The 19,992-nt window shown below is 40.6% G+C and overlaps 1 long non-coding RNA gene across 1 annotated transcript; it reads left to right on the top strand.

Moving 5' to 3' along the window:
- The first annotated feature begins 286 nt into the window (after positions 1-286).
- On the top strand, positions 287-1,933 carry LOC130459509 (uncharacterized). The gene is made up of 2 exons (XR_008918922.1): positions 287-705; positions 1,667-1,933. It is a non-coding gene; the product is annotated as an uncharacterized lncRNA (long non-coding RNA).
- The last annotated feature ends 18,059 nt before the right edge of the window (positions 1,934-19,992 follow it).

Here is a 19,992-nt window from a genome sequence, read left to right as displayed (position 1 = left end):
ATACATAAGTTAGGGTTTAAATTAGTTTAGTGATTTAATTCATGATTTGATTTAATAAATTTATGATTTTTAAGATTTAATTACTAATTCTCAGATTATATGTTGTCGAAATCAATTTAATTATTTTCAGATTTGTTAATTACATTTAAATTAGGGTTTTAATTAAGTTTTATTAATTTAATTCATGTTTCGTGAATATAAATTATAAGTTTTTATGATTAAGTTAGATTTTCAGATTATATACTATGCTTAATTAATAATTTAATTTTCAGATTACATAATTGAATTGAAATAAGAGTTTTTAATTATTAAAGTGTGAATTTTTAAGGTTTTTAATGATTAAATCATAATAGAATGACTATATATTATTAAAGCTATTATTTGTATGATTCTAAGAATGTTAATTATGTTTTGGAGTAGTTTGAAATTAGTTATATTGCTGAAAATTTAAAGTACGATGTTTGCAAAGAGTTTTCAACGAATTTCAATCACTAATTCAATAATTATGATGCTAGGAAATCAAAGGTTTAAGTTTTGATATTGGGGAATGTTCTAAATATGTTTGGGATGCATTTAGAATGCTTTGTTATGGTTGCCAATGATTAGGAATTGATTTGGGTACGTTTCTTGATTATTTTAGGCGGAGAATTCTTTGTGGGTGACTTTTGAATTCGTTAAAGTGGCCTATCAGTTTGTTTACACAAGGTACGTACATACCGTGTGCTTGGATGTGTGTTGTATTGAGAATATGATGAATATATTTATGAACTTGTTTATGTTGGAATTTCATGTTCAATGTCGTTGAATTAATGCGTTGAGCATAGAACTTTATTTATAAGAATTGAATCATGTTAGCATGGAATATTGATGCAAGCATGTTGGTTTTGTGGAACTTTATATTATTTAATATTGGTTTAGATCTTTATTGATCGTTGTTCCTCTTTAGATTTTCACTACTTTATAAGGGCCGAGGACCTTGTTTGGTAGTTGAACCTTATACCTAATAAAGGTTTTTAAATATGGATAAAGGAAGGATTAAAATGGTTGGAATTGGCTCTTGGTTGAACGTTGTGATCACTTGTTTAATTCAAAGATAAAAGAAGTTGTGTTTACTTGTTGAATATAATATTTATGTTTGATGAGTCATAACCAAGTATTAAAAGTTAAGTCATGTAAAGTGAAAATGAGTAGCAATAGCTTTAGACTGTGCACGTCTAAAGTGACGGACAATCAGGAGTTGGGGTCATGGGTAGCCTATGACTTTTTCTGGGGCCGGATTGATCACCGGTCCTATTTTTATTTAAAAGTCCCTCGATATCGCAGGTCATTGGGGTTTACGGAGTCGCGCCCGTACCTCGTCTTCCTTAGTGAAGAAGAAGAAGTTTCTAGTAGCAACTCGGTCCATTGACTATTTCAATTAAAATAATGTTAATGATACAAAGGTCTAGTTCAGTCAAGTATAGTCTTCAAGTCAATATATCTTGATTATCCTTGCTTATGTTTTATTTAGTACCATGTTAGGATTGTTCGTTTAATAAAATCATGTTAGGATTATTATTGATTTAGTATGTAGTACTCAGCTTTGCTGATTACGTGCTTTTGCTTGTGCATGTTGATCATGGCTATGCCTTATTGATCCTGTGATGACCCAATCTTTGGTGAGCAGTCTCTAAGGATCAATAAGCATTGTCCATCTGCAGGTTTGAAGATGTTGCATCATTGGGATCGGGAATAGAGAGCTTGTATTTAGTTTTGATTTGCTAAGTTAACTTGGGTTTGTTAATTGGGACTTTAAACTTGTCGTACTATTTATATTTCCTTATTTTCGTTGGTTGATTTTTGGGGACTAAATCTGTAATCGATTATTTATAAACCTAAAGTTAGTTTTATGTTTTCCGCTGCAAAATTCTGAATAAGCCGTTACGTTTTCACACGGGCGATAATGCCTTGATAATTCTCTACGTTTTATATTAAAAGATTATTTTAGAAAAGAGAGAATTGTCGGGGTGTTACAATGCCACAGATAGGTGAGATCTAAATCATTATTTTTGGCCTTTTTGGTATTTATGTTATAAACTTGTTTGTCGTGATCCAGCAAATAAAGTCTATTGACTAATCTAGCAGATCCATAAAACATCTCTTTAAAATAAAACGAGCAACTATTGTCTTTTATTAAAAAGGAAAATCCCTTAGCATCTAAGCAAGAAACAGAAATGATGTTTTTAATAAGACTTGGAACATGGAAACACTTTTCCAGTTCCAAAACTAGCCTAGAGGGCAACGACAAATAATAAGTTCCTACAACTAATGCAGCAATCCGTGCTCCATTTCCCACTCGTAGGTCGAATTCACCCTTAATATTCTACTTCTTCTTAGTCCCTGTAAATTGGAACATAAGTGTGAGCCACAACCTGTATCTAATACCCAAGAAGTTGAATTTGCAAGTATACAGTCTATAACGAAAATACCTGAAGATGGAACGACCGTTCCGTTCTTCTGATCTTCCTTAAGCTTCAAGAAATCTCTCTTCCAATGCCCCTTCTTCTTGCAGTAGAAGCATTCAGATTCAGAAGTGGGTTGGCTCACCTTCTTCTTTTCAGACTTGGTGCCGCCAGCTTGCTTAGTTGGGCTGGCCTTCTTGCCACCTTTCTTAGCGTTCCTCTTCTTACCAGATTTCTTGAACTGGCCCCCATGCACCATAAGCACATCTTGCTTATCACTTTTGAGCTTCTTTTCAGCGGTCTTCAGCATACCGTGAAGCTCAGTGAGCGTTTTGTCCAGACTATTCATACTGTAGTTCAGCTTGAACTGATCATACCCGCTATGAAGAGAATGGAGGATGGTGTCTACATCCATTTCCTAAGAGAACTGTTGATCCAACCGACTCATATTCTCAATGAGTCCAATCATTTTGAGAACATGTGGACTTACGGGCTCGCCTTTCTTAAGCTTGGTCTCAAGAATTTGCCTATGAGTCTCGAATCTTTCGACTCGAGCCAGATCTTGGAACATGTTCTTTAACTCACTGATGATCGTGAAAGCATCTGAGTTGATGAACGTTTTCTGTAGATCTGCAATCATGGTTGCAAGCATTAGACATTTTACATCCTTGTTGGCATCAATCCAACGATTGAGGGCTGCCTGAGTGACCCCGTCGCCAGCGGCTTCGGGCATCGCCTCATCCAATACTCCTTTTCTTCCTGCATAAGAACTATTTGCAAGTTCCTTTGCCAGTCAAGGAAGTTTTTCCCGTTCAACTTCTCCTTTTCGAGAATTGAGCGGATGTTGAATGAATTGTTGTTTGCCATAGTTAAAACTACAATTGAAAAGAATAAACAAATAAATAACCATTCACAGTTTCTCTTAATAAACTTAAATCCTAGCATTCATGCATATTCAATATTTATTAAGTATTTTATTCAAGTTATGTGTTCCGGCAGTGTGAATAAAATTATTCCAAGACCCTTAAATCATTTAAGAATTAAGAACATTATGTATTTAGACTCAATTCTAAAATATATTAGGTAAGCAAATCCGTTGCTAATAGTCTAGAAACTACTCTTAGTTGATAGGTACGTCTAAGGACTTATTAGGTAAACCTATCTGTTTTGCCACGACATAAAAGGACTCCTTACTTATATCGTTGAGTTTCACTAAAACTAACATGTACTCACAATTATTTGTGTACCTTACCCCTTTAGGATCAATAAGTAACACCTCACTATGGCGGAAAACTATTACTAAGATTGATGTAAAGGTTATCCAAGTAAGTGTTATTTTGGCATGGCACCTTTTAACTGAATTTTAAAGTTTGGAACTTAAGGCTCTTACTATGTTGGTTAGATTTTAAGTGAACTAAAATCCTTAATCAAGCAACATAATCAAGCCACAATCTCATGCATAATTAAGACATATTTAAAGCAATAAATAACTTAAAGCATGCATAAGATATAAATGTGATCTAGTATGGCCCGACTTCATCTTGAAGCTTCAACTTCAAACTCCGTCTTGAAAATGGATTGGAAACTCCGTCTTGAATTTCACCATGGGAGGCGCGACTTTCTTCAAATAGTATAAGCTATAATTGAAACTAATTACAACTATTTGATGGTACACATACCATATTTAAAATTAAAAACTTTGGTGCATTAGACCAATTTTACATTCGAATTAATGGTACGCAAACCATATTTTCTATCCTATTTGGGCCATAATAGTCACTTTCCATAACCTGCAAAATAGTACATTTACAATATACCATTCACCCATTCATTTATCAATGAATGGCCCATATAGCAAGTTAGTAGAACATATTATGCATCACATAAATATTTGCAACAATTAATCAAGGGTTCCAATAATCTACAAATTATTCAATCCTTATTAATTCTAATCGAGTTGTTTTAACCTTAAAGGAATGTAGACCTAATCAAGAGTTTATGACTAAAATGCTCCCACTAAAACCAAGAAATTTACATGCTTTACGAATTTTAAACATAAAATTGTATTTCCTAGTCCAACCGAAAACTTACAAATTTAATTAAAATTTAAAGCTCATATAAAATATTATTTAAATCCATTATTTTATTTTCAGTTGATTAAATTAATTAATTTAAATTTTATCAAGGTCTTTATTTTAGTAAAATAATTAGTATAAATAAATTTATAATAATTAAATTATTCAAAATTAAATTCCGAGAAAAAATTAAATTACGAATTTAAATTTAATTAAAATCGTTTTTAACCGAAAAATTAAAACGAACCAATCGGGCCAAGACAAGGCCATAGGCTTGCGCCCATGCCTCGTCGAGGCCTTGTAGCAGCAGCGCCCATGGGGTGCCACTCGCATCGGTCGTAGCGCAAGCACGAGCAGCCACGCATAGACGCAGCAAGCCGAGCAAGCCACGCCTACGCGTAGCAGCTCCCTCGTTGGACGGGGCGGGGCAATGCTCACTTGACGAGCCAACGCTCACTGCCCGCGCTGCACGTCCTCTGTGCTTGCAGCGTTTCCTCGCCTCTCGCCCACGTGCACACAGCACACACCGCACAGCAGGGTTGCACCCCCGCGCGCGTGTGCCATGCCTTGCTCGCTGCATCGTACAGCATGGGCGACGAGCTCCCTTGCTCGTCGTCGCATGCCCGCACTATGCAACACCCCTTAAGGGTAACACTTAGCTTCCATTGCTTCGTGCGTGCAACATTCGTGAACGGATTTCATAAAAATTAAAACTTTTATAATTTAAATTTATTGACAAATTAATAACTCATATTAATTTCATAAATTTAGGCGAAAAATCGAAAATTTATTATTCAAATTCATTTGCGATTATATTTATTTTCATGGATTCTAATCTAGGTCATAAAATTTTAAAACTTTTAAATTTCAATAAATTTTATGGTGGTTTTTAATCATAAGATCTCAATTAAATTGCTAATTAATTATGAAAATCAAATCAAATTCTAAATTATTCGAAACAAATTAATTACAATGACAAATTAGGTTGTATAATTAACCAGATTAGGCTTTAAAATTGTTAAACATATACAGTAGGTCAATTATAGATTCAAGATTTACATACAAGAGTCGCAAATATTTAATTTAACATCATAAAAAATATAAATTTTGCGTTCGAAGAATTCTGGGTTAGGCATCAAATCTATGATTTTAGACAAAATTTTAAAACGTCGTTTACATGCGAAATTCATACGATTCCGACCATTATTGATTAAACTGCCGAAATTCCTGCGAACATATAATTAAATAATCGCACGAATTTGCAATTAATTACATTCAACGAAATTAATCACCCCTTTAATTCATTGCAAAGTTATAAAATTTAACCATGTTAACTATAATTGATTATGGAATTAATAAGAGGCCCTGATACCACTGTAAGTTATGACAAATATAAAACATATATTTCATGCGGAAAAAACCATAAAGCCAGGAATCCAAATTAATTGCCACATAGTCAATTAGCATAATTCATGATACATACATGTGACGCGTGCCTTCCCTAGCTTCTCCCGAACCGAACAAGAACAAGTTTAGGACTCCAAATGTCGCCCCTCCGTAGATAGTCCACAGCACGTTCGGATCCGCCTTAGATTCAATTAACTAGAATATTATCTAAGGTTTTACGTTATTCGAAAGTTAAATTATTTTGGCAAATTATTAAGTTAGTTTAAACTTAAACTATATGAATACTTGTGATTGTTATGTATAATTGTGATTATGTATCACCTATTTATAGGGAGGAAATATCGGACTTAGATTTCTACTAGGATTCAATTTACTAATTCGATTAGAATTCTAGTCAAATTAATCCATTGGATTTTAGTGTTTAATCAAACAACTAACTCTCGTGGATTTAGAAAAACAATTAATCGGACAATCCTAAGCGACTAAGGATTCGTAGCGTTGCACGAACACACACACACGCTGCCCATGAGGGGAGCGCTGTGCGCGGCTCGGCCCAGTAGCGCTGGCGGTACGCGGCCCATTGTTGGGCGCTGCTGCTGGCCTGCCTTGCTTTGCTCGGGTGGGCCTGGCCTTGCTCCGTGCTCGGCTGGGCCTGCCTTGCTTGGCTGGGCTCGCTGCGCTTGTTTTCTCCCTGCGCAAGTCTGGCTTCGTGCTGGGCCTTGCGTCTAGCAAGCTTTTCCGATGATTATTTCGTACGTCGCGCTTCCGTTTAGTTTTTCGATTCCGGAATTCATTTCCGATTCGAACAATATTTAATATTTCCGATTCCGGAATTAATTTCCGTTTCGAACAAATATTTAATATTTTCCGATTCCGGAATTTATTTCCGATTCCGATAATATTTCCGATTCAGGCAATATTTCCATTTCCGGCAATATTTCCGATTCCGGCAATATTTCCATTTCCAATAATATTTTCCGATACGTACCATGTTTCCATTTTCGACAACATCTACGACTTGGATAATATTTATATTTCCGTTACGATCCATATTTCCGTTTTCGGAAATATCATCGTTTCCGGAGTATTCATATTTTGCATTTTAACGATTTGAGCTCCCACTAGAACCGAGATCCATCGATTCCGAATATTCATAAATGGAGTATTTAATTCACTTAAATACTTGATCCGTTCACGTACTATTTGTGTGACCCTACGGGTGCAGTCAAGAGTAAGCTGTGGATTAATATTATTAATTCCACTCGAACTGAAGCGGCCTCAAGCTAGGCATTCAGCTCACTTGATCTCACTGAATTATTAACTTGCATAATTAATTAATACTGAACCGCATTTATTAGACTTAGCATTGAATGCATACTTGGACCAAGGGCATTATTTCCTTCACTCATTCCCTTCTCACAAGAAGTAATAAACACTCCCCGCCGGGATAAAGTGAAGGTCCCTACCATCGAAGCTTTTGATGGAACTACTGACCCAGAAGAGCACATGGATGCCTATGCGGCCCAAATGAACGTCCAGACTAGGTGTGGCGCTATTTGGTGCAGATACTTCCCTACCACCTTGAAGGGTCTTGCCCTTATCTGGTTCAACAAGCACGTGCCAAAGGGAAGTATCAAGAGCTAGAGTGAGCTTGAAAAGGTTTTCATCAGCCAATTCGCGGCGGGTCGAAGGCACCAAAAGACAAGTGTCAACTTAATGGCAGTCAGGCAGGGAGAGACGGAGACCCTTCGCAACTATATTAAGAGATTCAATGAAGAAGTCCTAAAGATACACAATCTCAAGGACGAAACCAAGTTTGCAGTCCTCTTGGCAGGCCTTCAGACAAATAACTTCAAATTTGAGTTGATCAAGTCCGGGGTGTCTAACCTCGAAGAAGTCATGGAAAAAGCCCAAATGCACATACAATCCACAGATGTCTGTAAAATCAGTTGGGGTGTTGAGCGTAGCACAAGGCAAAAACAAAAGCCCAATTCGGGAGAGACCTCAAAATTGGACAGGAAGAAAAAAGAAAATGGCAGCCCTGACCAAGCTCAAACCTCCCTCAAAAGGTCATTCGCAGCTGATGACCATATATGGCGAAGATCCGAGGTACAACCGCAACAGGCGGGAAATTTACCTTGATCTCAAAGGAAAAGAAATCCTCCCTAAGCCACCTGCAATCCGAACGCCCGAGGCAAAACGAGACAAGTCTCTATGGTGTGAGTTCCACCACGAGTGCGGGCACACCACAAAGAACTGTAGGGAGCTCAAAAGGGCACTGGATCACTTGGCCGACGAGGGTAAGCTGAATGATTACTTAAGGAAGAATCCTCCCCCGAAAGGAAAAGCCAAGGAAAAGGAATCCGCTAGTGAGGATACAGGGGACTACATTGGAGTGATAGCTGGAGGCCTAGCAACAGGCGGGTCTGTCAGCAAAGCAAAAGATAGCTTGTGGGCACTCGAACATCAAGTTTTGAAAGTATCCTCGGCTTCTCAAACAGCTCCAGTGATGACATTTGGCAGGAACAGTGGCCGCCCAATTCAAGAGTCCCATGACGATCCCCTAGTTATTGAGATGAAAGTAGCCAATTCAACGGTCGGGCGAGTGTCGGTGGATAGTGGCTCATCCGCCGACATCATCACTCTGAAATGCCTAGAAGGGCTCAAGTATTCCAAAGATGATCTGAAGGCCATCACTCAGCCCCTCATTGGGTTTGGAGGTCAAGCCGTCCACCCTCAAGGCATTATCAAGCTACCTGTCAGGCTGGGTCCTAAGCACAAAGGGAGGCGGCTGTTGGTAGACTTTCTTGTCGTTGACATCTCCCTACCATACAACATCATCTTAGGCCGACCTCTACTAAACAAAGTAAAAGCTGCAATCTCTGTGTACCAACTTCTCATGCAGTTTAAGTTGGAAGATGGAACCGTGGGAAAGATCTTTGGAGATCAACAAGTGGGTCGAAGATGTTATGTCAACATCCTCAAAAGAGGGCCAAGCATCTCCCAACCTCCAGCCAAGAAAGCCAAGTAGGAGGAAGCCCCACTAGTCATATTCACCGATTGCCCCTAAGGGTATGATCGCCCAAAACCAGCTGAGGCGGACAAGGAAGAAGTGTTGGAAGAAGGCACGAACCGGTTGGTCCGAGTAGGCACTGGCATTGAAGAGACCCTACGCAATGAAATCTTGGGCGTCCTACGGGAATTTAAAGACGTCTTTGCCTACACGGTGGAGGAAATGCCGGGAATAGACTCATCCATCATGGCCCGCCACCTGCATATCTAACAGGAGTATAAACCCGTCAAGCAGAAACTAAGGCACCAAGGAGTTGAACGCAATGTCGCAGCCGCAGCCGAGGTAAAGAAGCTCGTAGAAGCTGGGTTTATCAAAGAATGACAATACTCAGAATGGTTAGCAAATGTGGTGCTAGTCAAGAAGCCAATAGGCGCATGAAGAATGTGCGTCGACTTCACTGACCTAAACAAGGCCTGCCCGAAGGATGACCATCCCCTTCCCAAGATTGATAGGTTGGTCGATTCAACAGCCGACCATGCCTTGTTCAGCTTTATGGATGCCAATGCAGGATACCACCAGATCCTTATGGCGGAAGAAGACCAGCCCCACACGGCCTTCATCACTAGCCAGGGCGTCTATTGCTACAAAGTCATGCCCTTCGGGTTGAAAAACGCCGGAGCCACATATCAAAGATTCATCAAGAAAATATTCGAGGGGCAGTTAGGCAGAAACGTCGAAGCCTATGTCGATGATATGATCATGAAATCAAAAGCCAAGGCTGACCATGTCACATATTTGAGAGAGACTCTTTCAACACTTAGAAAATATGGCATGAAACTCAACCCGCAAAAGTGTGTGTTTGGAGTCAAAGGGGGGAAATGCCTAGGCTTCTTGGTAGATGAGAGAGGCATCGAAGCCAACCCCGATAAGATCCAGGCTATACTAGACATGCAATCCCCTCAAAATGTGAAGCAGGTCCAAAGGTTAACTGGATGCATAGCAGCCCTAGGGCGCTTTCTCTCAAGGTCAGCAGATAAAAGCTTGTCATTTTTCAAAACTCTCAAGGGGACTTCATTTCAGTGGGATGCAGAAGCCGAAGTAGCCTTCCAACAACTCAAGGATCATCTGTTCATCCTACCGAAGCTTGTGTCTCCCCTACCAGGAGAACCCCTATACTTATACTTGGCCGTATCTGAGTATTCACTAAGTGCTGTCTTGGTCACTGAGCGAGAAAAAAGCCAACATCCGGTATACTTTGTCAGCCACGCCTACAGAGGGGCCGAGTCCAGGTACTCCGACATAGAGAAACTTGTGTTTTCCCTTGTAATTGCTAGTAGAAAGCTCAAGCCCTACTTCCAAGCACACCCCATCAAGGTCCTTACAAGTCAGCCAATTCGGAAGATCATAGAGGGGAGAAATCACTCGAGCAGAATGACTGATTGGGCCGATCAACTCGCAGATTTCGGATTAGAGTACAAGTCAAGAAGGGCAATCAAAGCCCAAGCCTTGGCCGATTTCATTGCCGAGTGTACAAACCGCCCTGAGCAATGTCTCGATGCCACACCTTGGGTCATGCATGTGGACGGGTCCTCCTCTAAGTCAGGTAGTGGAGCAGGTATCCTCATCATATCTCCCTATGGGGAAAGGTTCGAGTATGTTGTGAAATTCGATTTCAATGCCTCAAACAATGAAGCTGAATATGAAGCCCCCATCCTTGGCCTAGAGCTATGTCAAGTGGCTGGAGCAAACACTATCCATTCTTTCTCCGATTCCCAACTCATTGTGGGGCAAATGACCGGGGAGTATGAGGCTAAGGAAGATAGCATGCAGATGTATCTAAACAAAGCTAAAGGCATGAGCACCACACTTGCTGAATTCAAAATTTAACATGTCCCAAGAGGAGAGAATACACAGGCAGATGCCTTGAAAAGAATGGCCAGCTCAACAGAAGGACTCGCCCCTAGAACCATCATGTAGGAGGTATTGAAGGAGCCAAGCATCAACAGGCCAACGGTCAACTACCTTGATCGATCCAACACTTGGATGGATTAGATTAGTGGCTTACAAGAGAAGCCACCAGCTGCCCGAGGATGAAAAGGAGGCAACCCAAGTTAAGAAACGTGCTGAGTGGTTCGTGTGGTATGAAGATAACCTGTATAAGAAGTCCTACACACACCCACTCCTCAAGTGCATTACCCCCGAAGATGGTGATTATGTGATAAGAGAAATACATCAAGGGGCATGCGGAAGCCATCAAGGGTCTCGAACCACTGCTGGAAAAGCACTCAGAGCCGGGTTCTATTGGCCTACCCTCCAAGCAGACGCGGAGAAGCTAGTCCGTCATTGCGAAAAATGTCAGAAGTATGCTCAAGTCCAGCACCTACCTTCCAAAAACCTCACATCCATCATTGCTACATTACCCTTCGACCAGTGGGGCATGGACCTCCTAGGACCTTTCCCTGCTGCCACAGGACAAAGGAAGTTTTTGCTGGTGGCCATTGATTACTTCACCAAATGGATTGAAGCCGAGCCTCTGGCATCCATCACTGACAAACAGATCCAGAAGTTCATATGGAGGAACATAATCACTCGCTTTGGCGTCCCTCGTGCCTTGATCTCTGACAATGGGAGGCAATTCAACAGCAAGCCCACCATAGCATATTGCAAGGAGTTTGCCCTACACACCTACTTCAGTGTTGTATCTCAACCACAAACAAATGGTTAAGCAGAAGCCGCAAACAAGATCATACTCCATGGACTCATGACTATGCTAGAGGGATCCAAAAGGACTTGGGTAGATGATCTCCCCGGAGTGCTCTGGTCTTCCCGAACCACAAACAAGGACGCCATTGGGCGATCCCCCTTCGAGTTTGTGTATGGAAGTGAAGATGTCCTCCTTGTAGAGGTGGGTATTCCAAGTCCGAGAGTAACGTTCTATGACTACGAAGAGAATTAGATAAAGAAGAGCCACAACCTGGACTTGCTCCCTGAAATGAGGGGTGATGCCCTACTCAGGTCCATCGCCCAGAAAAGAAAGATGACAAGGCACTTCAACAGAAGGGTCAAGCATAAGCCCATCAACCTAAGAGACTGGGTGCTGAGGAACATTAAATCAACGGGTAGACAATCCGACATGGGGAAGTTGGCTCCTAACTGGGAAGGACCCTACAAGGTAACCGAACAAGTGAGGCCAGGAACATTCCGCCTCGAAACTCCCGAAGGCAAGGCCCTACCTCGTACATGGAACGCCGACAACCTCAGGAGGTTTTATGTTTGATTTCCTAAGTATTTTTTCGCTTTCTCAAAAGTACTTAGCTTTATAGCTCGTAGCCATAGTTTCAATGATGAGTATGGGGGCAAGATGCATGTAAGCTCGCCATAGAATAAATAAACATCCCATCATTGTAAACAAGTTTTCAATTTTTCAAGGCAATAGTAAAGAGCTTGGCTGATAGAATTACTTAGCAAATTCTTCATCATTTTTTATAATGTGGTAAGTAGAAGCCAAACATTGGCGAGGCAAGCTCAGCGCACGTCAAAAAGAGAAGACAAGCCAGGTTCAAGCAGATGAATTCGTTCCGATGCTTAGCAAATTAATCTAAGTCATTTTCAAGAATGGGCCATCATCGTTCGCCCAAGCATGGGGCTAATTAGTCCCTTTGGAGAGCAACAAACTATTGCTATACTTAGCTAATTAATCTAAGTCAATTTCAAGAATGGTGCGTCATCGTTCGCCCAAGCATGGGGCTCATTAGTCCCTTTGGAGAACAACAGCCCATTCCTACACTTAGCAAATTAATCTAAGTCATTTTCAAGAATGGGGCATCATCGTTCGCCCAAGCATGGGACTCATTAGTCCCTTTGGAGAACAACAACCCATTCCTATACTTAGCAAATGAATCTAAGTCAATTTCAAGAATGGTGCATCATCGTTCGCCCAAGCATGGGGCTCAGTAGTCCCTTTGGAGAACAAAATCCCATTCATATACTTAGCTAATTAATCTAAGTCAATTTCAAGAATGGTGCATCATCGTTCATCCAAGCATGGGGATCATTAGTCCCTTTGGAGAACAACAACCCATTCTCATACTAAGTAAAATAATCTAAGTTCCAAGCACAAGAAAAGTTGAACATCAAAAGCTAAGCCACGGCCAACAAGTCTAGAATCAAACAAAAGCCAAGTCGGAAACACAACAAGTCAAAGTACACCGAAAGCCACACATGTGGCAAAATTCAAAAGTCGAAAAACAAATGACATAACAAGGAAGCAAAAGCCTAAAGATAACAAAGGCACGCACGCAGGCGGCATGGCAAGAGCTACTCAGAAGAAGAAGAAGAAGAAGAGTCGTCGGAAGGCAAGGCACCTCCCTTCAGCACATGGTATGTATTAGCTCGACTACTCCGGACCTTCTTCGGACCATCCTCAGAAGCAAGAGTCGAAGGCCCCTGGGAAGAAACCACTCTGGAAGAAGGCTCCGTAGCCGGACCCCCTGCCTCTGCAGTCACACTCTCTGTCGCAGCCCCAGCCTCATCTTCCTTAGCCAAACCCTCCTGCGCCTCCCTAAGCATGTCAGACATAAGAGCCTCCTCCTCAGCAAGCTTCATTGCATGATAATCCTTCTCAAAAGCGGCAAAGTCAGCAGAAGGAAGCATGCGCGCAAACAACTTTCGCATCTTGTCCAAGGCGGACTCCTCTTCGACGGTCAAACACTGCTGACCCACACTAGCTAGATAAGCTACCCCAGCCTCAGACTTCTTCCACGCCTCAATGTAGCTCTCCGTGGAGGCTTGGCCATCTTCAAGCTCCTTGCTCTTTGCCTGGGCTGCGGATAACTCTCCCTTAAGCTCTTCTTCCTGCTCCTTCTTCTTTGCTATGAAGCTTTGCACTTCATATATTTCGCCTTCATCCCATCATGAGTACTCTTCCTCTTGGCCGACTTCTCCTCCGCCACCTCAAGGTCAGACTCCATCCTCTGATTCTTAGCCTCGAGATGGGATACCTTGTTAGAGAGCTCCTCCTTTTGCCTCCTAAGATCATCAAGCTCAACCTCCATCTTCCTTAGGTGATTCTTGCGCCTGGACATGGCAGCCGCACGGATGGAAAGCTACACAACCCAAATAAGAGGATTAACATCTAAGGAATAAAACAGTCAAGAAAGATATCCAAGTACAATTACCTCAACCCAAGCCATGTGGAATCCATCTAACTCATCCTCCAGCGGGATCCCCTCAAAATACTCATCATTAGTTGGGGTGAATAGCACATTCATACTCTTAGTGAGGCGTTTGAAACTGTCTTTCTCACTAATCACCATGAAGGGAGGATCGCCAGAACCCCATGGTTGACCGTCTTCCGCCTTCCTCTTCTTCGAAGCTGGAGATGAGTCATGTCCCTCACCCCTAAAAGACGACTCTGCACCATCAATTTGGAGGGGAACAACATCGTCCTCCACCATATGGTCATCACCCTCATGATCTGATTCCTCAACATGAACAACCGATGGGGCTTTCCCAGCTGGGGCTTGTGAACGCCTCTGCGCCTTCTTAGGATCCTATAAAAACAAACAAGAAGCCAAAATTAAGATAGAAAATTCAAGATTGAGAAAAAGAAAAGCCATACAATCGACAAGAGAAAGCTTACTCCAGGCGGCTTTGGAACCTTCAAAGCACCCGACGCTATCTTATCCTGAAGTTGTGCCCTCAGCAGCTGAGCCTTCGAGATATGACTCGCCATAGGATCCTCAAGTCTCGTTCGAGCTATAAATATCAAAACAAACAAAAAGTCATACAGCATACGTCAAAATAGAAGCCAGAGCGAATCATACAGCATGCATCAAAGTTAAAGCTAAAGTACAACAAGATGTTCAAAGGCCCCTAGGCATCATACCCTTCGGATAACGGTGGTTCAGACCCACGACACACATAAACTCTTCATGTTTCAACTCCTCTCGACTAGGAATCCAATGCATAGGAAGTATATGTACGTCACCACAAGACTCAATGACCGTCCGACTCCGGAGGTATAGTGCCACTAAAGCCTCAGTATCATCCATCTGATCCACTTGACGGTTCATATGCAACTTAGGCTCAGCCAATGTGGGTACCAAAGGAAAATCCCAAGTGTCGGGCTCTGCATTATACACATAAAGGAACTCCCCTCTAAAGACATGTTGGTTAGACACCAACCCTCTAATAACCTTGTATCCCATACGAACACAAAAGCTCCACCAACCATATCCTTTCGGTTCCGCCGAAAGAGGCCCTAGACGAAAGAGGTTCCGCCATAACCTCAAGGTGGGACTAACTTCCATTATATCGCAAATCATGAGAAAAGAAAGAATGGAGCCCCACGAATTGGGAGAAAGGTTACGAATAGCCAAGCCGTAACAATTCAACAACTCAGGAATGAAGGGATGCAGAGGAAAACGAAGACCCATCTCTAAGTTAGCCACATATACAAATGTACAACCCGGAGCAGGTGTCGTAACAGTACCCTCCGCACCTGGCTCTAACAATCCAAACGGAGGCTTAAACCCACACTTGGACGCAAGAATAGGCAAACCACGCCCTAGTGTCTTACGAAAAAACGACCGAAGAATGATCGTATGAGGACCTACTTTTGCATCCCCCTCCCCACCAATTGGGGAGGGATCGCTATTCAAATCCGCAAGCTCTTCAGACGCCATTATTGTCACTACATGGTTTAATAAACAAGAATCAAAGCAACTCCTTTGAACTCGGGACACGGCTACCGTTACCTCTCTAGGGCCCGGGACCCGATCCTCGTCGCAACAAATAGAGCCCAACGAGAAATCAGAAATCACAACTCCGTCAGGGACGGCCGAGGAGTGTGAACAATCTAAGTTTATTTCTATTTTAGATTCCCCCAACGACCCCCCCTCAGTCCGCCTACTAGACTGAGGGGAAGGAGTGGGGGATGTGTCCGACTCCAACTGGGGCTTGGAATTATTATTATCCATCTACAAGCAAAACCCCAGTTGCCTACACTTATTCAAAACAACATTAAGTCTAATAAATGCGGTTCAGTATTAATTAACAAGTTAATAATTCAGTGAGATCAAGTGAGCTGAATGCCTAGCTAGAGGCCGCTTCAGTTCAAGTGGAATTAATGATATTAATCCACAGCTTACTCTTGACTGAACCCGTAGGGTCACACAAATAGTACGTAAACGGATCAAGTATTTAATGGCATTAAATACTCCACTATGGATATTCGAAATTGACGGATCTTGGTTTCAGTGGGAGCTAAGATCCTCACAAGCAAGAAATGAATACTCCGGAAACAATGATATTACCGGAAACGGAAATATGGATCGTATCGGAAATATAAATATTATCCAAGTCGTAGATGTTGCCGGAAACGGAAACATGGTACGTATCGGAAAATATTAATGGAAATGGAAATATTGAATATTTGTTCGAAACGGAAATTAATTCCGGAATCGGAAATATTAAATATTGTTCGTATCGGAAATGATTTCCGGAATAGGAAATTTAATTGGAAGCGTATCGTACGAATTAGCATCGGACGAGGCTCGCTAGACGAAGGCCCAGCACGAAGCCAGGCCATCGCCCAGCAAGCCACACGCATCACCAACACACGCCAAGCCTCGACCAGGCCCAGCGCAAGGCCAGGCCCAGCCAAGGCCTTGGGCGCGCGCGCGGACACAGGCAGCAGCATGGGTCGAGCGATGTGCGCTCAGCGTGGGCCGTAAAGCCTGCGCGAGTGTGCAGTGCTCGTGAGATGCTCGTGTACGTGCTATACGAATCCTAAAGCTACCAGGATTCGATATATGATTAAATTCCTAATCCTAAAAGATAAATTAATTAAATAAGAGTTCTACTAGGATTCTAATTTAATTAATTCGTATCCTAGTAGGATTCCAAATACTTTTCCATACCTCTATAAATAGATGCCTATGGTCATAATTTATAGACACAATTGAAGTATTCTAAAGGTAAGATTTTGAAGAAAAATCAGCCATACACTTGCACCTAAATAGCCGAAATTCCTAAGCAACCTTAAGGGCGATTCTAGTTGGTCAAGCTTAAGGCGGATCCGGACGTGCTGTGGACTATCTACGGAGGGACGACACTTGGAGTCCTAAAGACTTGTTCTTGTTCGGTTCGGGCGCAGCTAGGGAGGGCACGCAACAAAGTGTATGCATCTAAACTATGCTAAATGATTATGTGTAAATAATATGCTTTCCTGGCTTTATGGTTTTTCCGCATGATTTATGTTTTGTCATATGAATCATAACCTAACAGTGGTATCACGAGCCTCTTATTATTTTCATAATCTAAATTGCATAAACATGGTTAAATATTACAAATTTGCAAGGAATTAAAAGGGGTGATTAATTTTCGTAATTGTTAATTAATTGCAAATTGCGTTTATTTAATTATATGTACGCAGTTTTTCGGCAGTTTCTTCGTTACTCATCCAAATCGAGTGATTTTTGTGTCAATTCCGCATGTAAAAGGCATTCTAAAATTTTGACAAAACTAATATTTTTCGGCCGAACCCAGAATTCCCAAATTCGAAGCCTAACTATGACTTTTCGGAGGTTTTAGTTTTTCGAACGCAAAAGTTTGTAAATTTAAGATGTTAAATTAAGTATTTGCGATTCTTGTTGATAAATCTTGAGTTTTTGATTGACCTACTGTATATGTTTAACAATTGTGAATGCCTAGACTTGTTAATTATACAACCTAATTTGTAATTATGATTAATTTGTTGAAATTCGAATAATTTAGAATTGATTTGATTTTCATGATTAATTAATAATTTAATTAGGTATCCATGATTAAAATCCACCATAAAAATTGTTAATTTATGTTAAATTTTTAATTTTTATGACCTAGATTTGAATCCATGTTAATCGGAAATTAAATGATTAATAAATTTTCGATTTTTCTCCCTAAAATTATGAAATTAATATTTTTATTAATTTGTCATTAATTTTGAATTAAAAATTTTAATTTTTTATGAAAACGCTCATTAATGTTGCACGCACAAAGCAATGGAAGCTACGTGTTACCCTTAAGGGTTGTTGTATAGTGCGGGCACGCGACGACGAGCAAGGGAGCTCGTCGCCCGTGCGGTACGAATGCAGCGAGCAAGGGAGTACGTCGCCCGTGCGGCAAGGGAGCATGTGCGTGTGTGCTGTGTGCTATGGCGATGGGCGAGGGGCGAAGGCGTGGCACGAGGAGAGGCGCGCGCGCGAGGACGAGAGCTGGTCGCCCAGCGATCGCTGCTCCGCGCACCAACATGCGTGGCCTCGAGGGCTTTCTTGCGCGCGAGCAAGCGCTCCCATCGTGGCTGCTGCGATGCATGCGGGCAAGCAGGCTGCGCGCAAGCGTGGCTTGGCTTGCTACGTTTGCGCGTGGCTGCAGCTGCGATGAGCCATGGGCCAGCGATAGGTCGTGCACTCGACGGGGCTTGGGCGCAAGCCCAAGTGCTCGTCATGTTACGATTATCGAGTTTTAAATTTTAATTTGAGATTTTCAGTTCATATAATTTTAATTAATTTTAAAATTAATAATTTAAATTGTTTTCTTGGATTTTAATTTTGAATATTATAATTATTATAAATTTTAATTTATTCTAATTATTTTACTAAAATTAAAAACTTTGAATTAATTTAAATTCGACTGAAAATAAATTAAATAAGTGGATTCAATTATAAATTTATATGAGCTTTAAATTTTAATTAAATTTGTATGTTTCCGGTTAGACTAGAAATACATTTTTATGTTTAAAATTAGTAAAGCATATGAATTTATTGGTTTAAGTGGGAGCATTTTTAGTCATAAACTCTTGATTAGGTCTACAAATCCTTTAAGGTTAAACAAATTTATTAGAATTAATAAGGACTGAATAATTGGTAGATTATTGGTGCCCTTAATTAATTGCTGCAAATATTTATGTGATGCATAACGTGTTTTACTAACCAGCTATGTGGGCCATTCATGATAATGAATGGGTGAATGGTATATATTGTATATGTACTGTTTTGCAGGTTATGAAGTGACTAGTATGGCTCAAATAGGATAGAAAATATGGTCTACGTACCATTAATTTGAATGTAATTGGTCTAAAGTACCAAAATTGTTTTTCAATTCAAATATGGTCTGCGTACCATCAAATAGTTGTAATTAGTTTAATTATAGCTTATCCTATTTGAAGAAAATGGCGCCTCCCACGGAGATTTTCAAGACGGACTTTGAAGTTGAAGCTTCAAGATGAAGTCGGGCCATACTAGATCACATTTATCTTATGCATGTTTTAAGTTATTTATTGCTTTTAAATATGTCTTAAATATGCATGAGATCAAAGCTTGATTATGTTGCATGATTAAGGATTTTAGTTCACTTAAAATCTAACCAACATAGTAAGAGCCTTAAGTTCCAAACTTTAAAATTGAGTTAAAAGGTGTCATGCCAAAATAACACTTACTTGGATATCCTTTTTTCATCGATCTTAGTAATAGTTTTCCGCCATAGCGAGGTGTTACTTATCGATACTAAAGGGGTAAGGTACACAAATAATTGTGAGTACATGTTAGTTTTGGTGAAACTCAACGATATAAGTAAGGAGTCCTTTTATGTCGTGGCAAAATCGATAGGTTTACCTAATAAGTTCTTAGACGTACCTATCAACCAAGAGTAGTTTCTAGACTATTAGCAAAAGGCTTTTGCTTACCTAAAAGATTTTAGAATTGAGTCTAAATACATAATGTGCTTAATTCTTCAATGGATTTTAGGGTCTTGGAATCATTTTATTCACACCTGCCGGAACACATAACTTGAATAAAATGCTTAATGAACATTGAATTATGCATGTATGCTAGAATTTAAGTTTATTAAGAGAAACTGTGAATGGTTATTTATTTGTTTATTCTTTTCAATTGTAGTTTTAGCTATGGCAAACAACAATTCATTCAACATTCGATCAATTCTCGAAAAGGAGAAATTGAGCGGGAAAAACTTCCTTGACTGGCAAAGGAACTTGCAAATAGTTCTTATGCAGGAA

This window comes from Spinacia oleracea, chromosome 4 (assembly GCF_020520425.1).
Source record: "Spinacia oleracea cultivar Varoflay chromosome 4, BTI_SOV_V1, whole genome shotgun sequence".
In the NCBI taxonomy this organism is placed as follows: Eukaryota; Viridiplantae; Streptophyta; class Magnoliopsida; order Caryophyllales; family Amaranthaceae; genus Spinacia; species Spinacia oleracea.
This window is presented reverse-complemented; position numbering and strand designations above follow the sequence as displayed.